Below are 8,957 nucleotides of genomic sequence, written 5' to 3'. Positions count from 1 at the left end.
GCTAAAAGTGTCTCACCAACAATAGCGGTAGTCAATGTTAGGAACTCATTGCAGGAGCTCTGTGCAATCATAACTACCTCTTCCGGTGTCCAACACTTCCTCGCAAAGATAAGATCATTCCTAGCATACCACAAAAATCAACAAACAAAAGTACATAACGTAGTGATATCCTTTGAAGCCCTCTTCCCTTTTATAGCAAAGTTAGGCCACCTTTGAATCCATTGATAAAATCTAACCTCCCAATTAGCTTGTAGGCGGTAGGACAAGGATGGACCAAACCAAACTGCTTAGGCATAAGGGTAGTGCAAGAAAATATGATCTATTGACTCTGCAGCTTCACCACATCGCTGGCATATAGTCTCTATAGGAATATGCCAATGCTTCAAGGCCATTGCAAGCAAGACCACCAGCACAAGCTCTCCAAAGCATACTTATTATCTTTGGTAAGGCGTTGCAATGACATATAGATTTGCAAACCGAAGGGGATACTGCTGTCCAACTATGTGTTACTATGGTTGATGACTTAACCAACTCTTTTATTTTCCATTGATTGTATAACATGTGATAAACACTCTTGACTGAGAAGTAACTGCACTTAGATACACCCCAAACTTGCCTATCCTCGGACGCAAATAAACTCCATCGTATTTGATAGATGAGAGCCCCATTAGCAAGACGAAAGTATCGGTCAATAAGGTTCGCCTCTAGCATAAATTTTGTTGGTCGATCAACTCTGACACCATAACAAGAGCATAAGATACTAACAATTGCTACTGTATTTTAAAATTTGGTGATTGTGGTAGCAAATTGTCAGTCCAAACGTGGATCCTCTCCTGTGCCAACTTGCCATAAAAGTCCAGATGTAAGGACTTTACGCCCTTCCACAATACTCCTCCAAGTTCAAGATGGGTTTGCCCGTAAATTCGCCTCCAAAAAACCTTGGGTTGAGAAGTAGATTGATTTGATAAATCTTACCCATAGAGTTAGGTTCACTCTAGAGACACCACTCAACCCTGGATAATAGGGCCTTGTTGTGTAGAGTTGGATCCCTTAAACCCAAACCCCCCCAAACCCCCTCTCTCCTTCGACTAACATAATCGAAACTAAGAAATCCAATGTATTTTTCGTTTATTTGGCCCATCTCCCCAAAAGAAATTAGTTTCCACCTATTAGAGTTGGGAATGGTGGGATGCAGGCAATTTGAATTAGATCCCACATAGTTAGAGAGGAAAAGGGCAACTGATTTTAACATGACCTTTCTTGCATGAGATAGTAGACTAGTCTTTCAGGAGCCAAGCCAATGTCTCAGATAAGTCTTGAAACAATAATGTTTTTCTGAGACTCTAAAAGATGTTGGCAAGCCAAGATACTTATTTGGGCCCTTACCTTATGAGATCTTTAAAACACAGGAGAATCACCTCTAGAACTTAAGAGGGACATTTGGGCTCAAGGATGATGTAAATCTTCAAATTTATTAATAGTTCACTAGCCTTGCAATACATGTCCAGACAATCCTTAAGGAAATCTCATCCAAATTCTTCTCAGAAAAAGTAAACAATCGTTAGTGAAAATAATGTGTAATTGGCTCTAATAGGTTTCGAACGTAAACACCTTTAAGTAATCCTGCTTGCTTTAACTGTGAAACAACACTGGTTAGAGCTTGAGAGCAAATGATGAATTAAGTAGGAGAGAGTGGGTCGCCTTGCCTTATACCTCTGGAAGGAACCACGCCACCATGAACTGCACTATTTATAACCAACTTATAGGTTATCGAGTGAAGGGAGAACATCACCATATTCACCCATTTGGTAGAGAATCCAAATCGGTATAATAATTGTTAATGAATTCTCATTCTACCCAATCATATGCCTTCTGCATATCCAACTTCAGAACCATGAACCGTTGCTTCCCTTTCTTTTAGTTGATGTAGTGGAACAATTCATGAGCCACAAATATATTGTTTGAGATTGATCTCTTAGGGATGAAAGTTGATTGCGTTGGTCAAATGAGTAGATCCAAAACTTCCCTCAGCCTAGTTGTTAGGATTGTGGTAATGACCTATATTGCTACCGCACATAGTGAGATTGTTCTGTAATGATTTGTGACACTTTCATTTTTTTTTGGGACAATAGTTATGTCTCATCACAATCAACATGTAATAATCCAGAATCAAAGAAATTACAAATTAAAGTACATTAGGGGTTGGTGCTTCTAAGTGGGCCATTGTAAAAAGGGTGGTGTGTACCTCCTCATGTGATGGTGTGGCACATAACCTTGTATTAATCTCCTCTATAACCTGCAAGTAGATTGAATTGAGAACTTGGTTCAAGGCTTCTGGATTGATCCATTTTGATTGATAGATTTGTGTAATAAGATTGCATCTCATTGTAAATTTGTGTCAGAGTCCATAGTCCATCAGAGGACTTCAGATAGATGATTCTATTGCGTCCCGTTCGCCCAATGGTGGTCTTATGGAAGAATTTAGTTTCTTCGGTCCCCTTGCTGCAACAAAAAAACTCTGGATTTCTATCTCCACATTTCCTCCTTCTTTTCCAACTCTTCATTTAGCTCATTTGAAAGCATGATCTCTCTGTCCTGTGAAACTGTTTTAACAGGCCCTCCTTGTAATGTGTCAGATTTTATATCTATTTTATTATATTTAAGTTTCAAAATGAGGTATTTCTTTTATGTATTTTGATTGTCTTGTTATGGTGTGGGACTCTTAAGATCAAGGTAGTGGAAAATGGTTAATAACACCATATGGGAGCCCTAAAGTACATTCATGACCATTACCATAAGTGGAGAGGTGGGCAATGAGAATTGATTGAGATTAATTTCATTTATGAAATTAATTCTTAATTTATGCTATAGGTTATTGTCAAATGGAGGTAAATGGTCAATGTCATTATATTGGTGACCTAATGTCCATTCATGGTTAGTACCATGAGTGGGGAGGTGGGCTAAGGAATTGATTGGGATCCCAATTCATGTCCATATAACATTATCCTCCAATTAACTTGCCATTAGTTGGAGATTACTCTGGTGGAATCCAAGAGGGTGCAAGGGTTGGTTTTGAGTCTATATAAATCCAACCAAATACCTTGCAGAGATATACATTCACACATTGACATTCCTTTAATTTTGACTAATTGCAACCATACAAGTATTTCTCTTTCTTCCATTTTCTCTAAGTCTTGTGTAAGGTTAGAGGGGGGCTACTGTACTGTAGTTTTTTGCTCCTATAAGGGATTAGAAGAACTGCCTCATCTTCTAGTGGGAGGTTGTTTTATCTTGGAAGTAGATGTGCAGAACAACTCTTGGTAATAGAGGACATCAATTATCTTAAAGGCAGCACTACAAGTGTGACTCAACCTCTATTCTGTTCAAAGTTTCTTTAGTTGTTGTGGTGGTGATTCAACATCTATGTCAAGTTTTTCCTCATCTCATTTCAGCTAAGGATCAATACTACAACAACATAGTTTTTACTGCAAAAGCTTTGTATTGCAATTTATATTTTGTAAGAAATTATAATACAATTCTCCAACATAACGTCAAGAGTTCTTACTACAGAGATTTGGTATTCTCTTGAACATGACCCAAAAAAAATTCTTCGAGTGTTTGAGACATGGAGTGCCTAGAAAACACTGAGGAACTGGACCATCTTATTATTAAACAACATTGGATCCTAGTTTGGAACTGCTTAGTGAATGGGATGGCTCTGGAATTGGTACCCTTGGGATCAGAATTAGTAAGAAACTATCCCCAACTATCGATTACCTAGAACTATACCCGTTTAGAACCTTTACACCGGGGCTAGTCTAACCAAGATTTTTTAGAACCCTAATCTAACCCTAGATCTCCTTAACTCAGCCTAGATTTAGCCCAATTCAACTTTAGGTTAGGATATCTTAACCCAATCCAACCGTGGCCTACCCTTGATGGATCTTGCAGGTTGAGCGGGCCTGGGCTGGGCTGGCCTAATTGATCCTTTTAGGCCATGTAATTATGTATAATTATATATTTATCTATGTGTTATATATAGTTATATATTTATGTGGAAGAAATTAATGCTACCTTATTGACATTGATACATGTCAACACATAGGCCAATGGGAGGGCGTGCATGAGCATCTTTAGCACGTGGGCAGAACAGTTTTTCAACATCCATTGTGTCTAGGTGTGTACCTACACCAACAAAGTAGTGTTCTCTTGCCCTATTTATATATCGGATTTTTTTGGGCTTAGATCGTGGCCTTAGCATAGGATCGAATTGGCTTGACCTAACCCTAGGCTTGGAAATCTTACCATTGGCCTAGATTGCAAGTTGAATTGCTCAGTTCATGCCCTATTGGGCTCAACAAAGATCTAGGCTCACAAAGTCGGGCTAAGTTAGGTTTCTTAAAACTCCATTCAAACCCTAGATTCCCTCAACTCAGCCTTAGCCCAACCCAACCCAACATTGGGTTCAAATATCTTTGCCCAAGCCCTATCATGCTCAGGACGGGCTTGAGCAGGATCAGGCACCATGCGAAATTTACACCCCTACTTGGCTAATCCTTATATGAGACTACTCCTAAAGACGGTCCAAGGTTGGAGTAGTGTGCACAACAACTGATGGTTTACGGTTCAACTGGATTCATGATCCTAAAATAGTCCATACTCCACCATGTGATGTGACCGCCTTGACAGGTTAAGAATGAAACCTCGCCGACATGTACACAATGAGCAAACCAATCATGAAGCATGAAGAGAATTGATTTAAAATAGCCACACGAGAGCAACTTGCTTTGAGGTTTGAATTGCATTAAACAATTCAATTCCTTCACAATTTATTTGACCTAAATGCTCTCTTGGTCTTTATTCTAACCACCCAAATAGTTGATAGATAGTATATTCTTTGTCCATCTTTCTAAATCAGTTCCTATCATGAAATCCCTTTCTTGAGAAGACAAGATGATCATGTAATTAAATGTCAAGAAAAAAAAAAAAAAGAACTTGAAGAGAGAAATAGATACATAAATCATTGTTATATTTTTTTTCTTGACATCGAAAAAAACATAATAGATTGAGTGATATAGGACTTGGATTCTCTCTAGTGCAACAGGGTGTTTGGCATGCATCTAATGCCCATAATGCTTTTGGGTTGTGTGTGATCACCTTGGGCTCCATGTTAAAGTATTTTTTGCCATTGGATGCGTGTCAGACGTCTTACTGCGCCACAGAGAAATCCAAGCCAATAATATAGATGTGGCAGTATAGTGCAAAAACCTTATATTTTTGTCATGTGGCATGTTATTTTGAAAATTAAAATGGTACAATTGGAAGAAGGCACCATGCACACATTGATTAAATGCCAAATTTAAGATTCTAATTCAATCATATAACTTACTTTCATTACACATTATCCTTTGTACTTCCAATGGTTTTGGAATTGCTTGAAGTTTAAATCACCCAATATGTTTTTCTATCATTTTTATTTACTTCATTTTTATAATGTCAGATTGGGATCAAACTTGGCAAAGAGTAAGAGAGGATGTGACCTATCTCTGAATAAAATTTGGGCACTACCTAACTTGCCACATTTTTCCTTTTTATGGTTCCTTAATTTCTTCACATGGTTGCACCCAGACATCTACCATTCTTTCAATTGCTTATTAGAAAATTATGGTTAAAAAAATATTTAGAAAGAATTATTTGAGATTTTTAATATTTTGACTACCATATTTTTTTACTTAGATCCTATCATGAAATCCTCACCTATGGATGATGCGAGTATAACTCATTTGTTTGGATTTGCTTAGATCCATCTATCATAGCATTATGTTGCAGATTGAGGTCCTAAGACTGACGGGTACATGAATTTAAGAGGAAGTTTGATTTTGCCATTCAAACAGGTAATCCTCTGGATTTTCTTTTTCTAAAGGTATGAATAAGATATAAGATGAGACATATAATTGAGTTAGACCAAGAAATTGAAATATATTGTCATGTGTAATTGGGTTTGGTTCCTTTCCATCCAGTTGTGTCTTTTAACCCCATCTCACAAGTGGATGGAGAAGATTCGGGCTCGAGTAATCTTGCTATTATTTATTATATTCATTTAATGAGAAAAATAAAAAAATAAAAGGCTGTTAGACTGTGTAGCGTACGATAATATTTGTCTCTTATTTATTTAATATATATGGTTAGAACATCATCTTCGCCCCTTCCCCATTCTTATTTTTGTTCAATTGGATTGAGAGATCCATTGGAGACTTTTTTTTATTTCTTTAATATACGAGATAACAAGATGTTCAAGATGAAGACATAATGAAAAAAATATTTGGCATGTTTAACTTATTAACAATATAGGCAATATCATCTCAAGTCTTCCCTCGTTTCTGTAGCGAGGGGGGAGGCTGAGGGGGAGGTTACATTCCTATTGAAGATATTTTTACTGGGTTTCGTGTCAAAGGTGAAACGTAGTGCTTAGTTTTAAATGTAAATATGCTAAAGATTTTAAATTTCTTGTATTATACATTTAATGATGGCAAGGGATCAACATGCTCCTGGTGTGCGACGAAGTTTCCCATGCCAAGCCAAATGAGATTACGGGAAGGGTATGTGTGCGTGTGTGTGTGTGTGTGTGTGTGTGTGTGAGAGAGAGAGAGAGAGAGAGAGAGAGAGAGAGAGAGAGAGGCATAATGCCTAGTGCCAACATCCTGCTAATCATTTTCTTTTTAATAATTTATTACAGTGTTTTTGAATTGGGTTCTTCGGGCGTAGTGTTAGAAGGCAAAAATTGTATTTTAAGAAGAAGATCACTTTTCTGCACTCGTTCTGTAATTATTGATATTCTCCTATGTTAAATTTTATTTCCGATATCTTCAAAAAATTAGCTTTTATCTCTTCTTCTCCCCTAATGAGTTTAAATATCTAAATTATCCATTTTTTCTCCTTTCACCTGGCCGCTGGTGGTCCGGAACATGGTTTCAAGTATTGTGTCGTATCATATTAGTATTGGCTAAGATCAATCCCAATCCATAACCGATCTGAATCGATTATTCATATCGTCTCAGAGGTAAAATAGTAAAAAAAACGTACTTATTCTGAAAAGCAAGAGGTAAAAATGACTAATACACACTGATCTGGAACGGTATCGACAGAGATCAATACTGATGAGTCAAAGTCGGACCACCACATCAGCACTGGCGAGTCAAAGCCACTTGCCTGGGCTTTCACCTCGACAACATCTAGGCCGAGCTCTGAGCTCTCACTTCAGTCACATATAGGCAGAGCTCTAACCACGGTCGCATCCAGGTCGAGCTCTCACCCCGGTTGCATCCAGGCCGAGCTCTAACCACGGTCGCATCCAGGCCGAGCTCTAGCGTCGGACTCTTTAAGATCGAGCCCCGCCTTGGGCTCCTAAGGGCCGAGCTCCCAGTTCGGTCCCCTACGGCCGAGCTCATGCCTTCGACAATCTCCAGGGTGGCCACGAACTAGCAGAAGTCGTAACCCACTACAACACTACCAACAGAACGTGGGAAACTAGGAACCACTAACCGTAAAAATTGCATATAGGGGTCCAACCACGACTAAAACTCGGAAAGATGCTCGCTCAAGAGTCCCAGACGCTCACGAAAGAAGAATATCCGCAGGATCTTTCCTGGAATCTGGGCATATTCTCAAGATCAGACGAGGTAGATTGCTAGTCAAAGCTGGACTCTCTGCAAACAAGACCTTAGGGTTCACAACCTATAAATAGCAAGGTAAGCTCCCAGAGAAGGGATTGACCACTCTTTTGACAAGAAATTCTCTTAAGTAACTGGTGTGGGGAAACTCTGACTTAGGCATCGGAGAGTCTCCCATCAGGTCAGCCTGACTCTCCCTTGTCTGCTCTCTTGTGCAGGAGTACCCTGTCTTGCAAGGAAGATCATCCGATCAAATTTTACCACATCAGGTGCTAATACCGATACTGAGAACTAAATCCATGATTCGGAATCCGGATCACGTGCTATTCCCCTTTTCCATGATTATGTTTTTTTCTTTTTAAATGTTCTGTTCCCTCTTTGCAAGAATGTGAATTTGAATTATTTTTTAATTTTTTTATTCAACTCAATGGAAAAATGTAAATAAAATGAGGAGAGGAGGCATAAGAGAGAGAGAGAGAGAGAGAGAGAGAGAGAGAGAGGGTAAAATGATCACCCCAAGCTGGTGCAGGCTTTTAAGTGATCTGATCTCCCTCACAAACGCCCAAGTAATTCAGACAAAAGAAAAGAAACAAAAGAAGGAAAAGCTTGCCCTCATTTAATCCTAAGTACCCAAAGATGGGAGACTCATGGACTTAGGCAGAGAATTTCAAAAATTTAGAAACCAAATAGAAATAAGATAAACAGAAATATTTTCACCTCAAATCAAGTTCGTTCATCCCTTTCAACGTTTACAAAGAATGATCGATCAGAAAAAGAAGAACAAGCAAATGGGTTCATTTAGATCTTGAAGCAAATATAGTTATATACCTGGGTTGGAAACGAACCAGATAATGATGGCACATAGAACCAGCACAAAGGGTATAACATGAACGGCGTTCTCTGCAAATCTGATACGGGACTTCTCCTTCTTCGCTAACTCAGAGAAGGGATCATAGGTTGGTAATTCACTGATCTCTGAAGTTCTTACCCTCCGAGAGGCCTTCGATGATGGCATCGGTGATGTGAACTGGGCGAAGAATTCCACAGAGGCTTGAGATGTGCTCGACGCTGTGCATCTTTTCCAATAAACGAAGAAGGAAAACGTGTTTGGGCCAAATTGAAAAGGTCAGGGCGGCTTGGAGGTCACAAAGGACAAATTTTTTGGAATCGCAACCGTTTAAGATGTAAAATCATTCAACCTTGTCTTAAAAAAAAAAAAAAAAAAAAAAAAGTATTATTCAAATGAACAAAAAAAACTTTACATAAAACAAACATGAAAGTTCACTA

Source organism: Macadamia integrifolia, chromosome 8 (genome assembly GCF_013358625.1).
Source record: "Macadamia integrifolia cultivar HAES 741 chromosome 8, SCU_Mint_v3, whole genome shotgun sequence".
Lineage (NCBI taxonomy): Eukaryota > Viridiplantae > Streptophyta > Magnoliopsida > Proteales > Proteaceae > Macadamia > Macadamia integrifolia.
Note: the sequence above shows the minus strand (reverse complement) of the source record.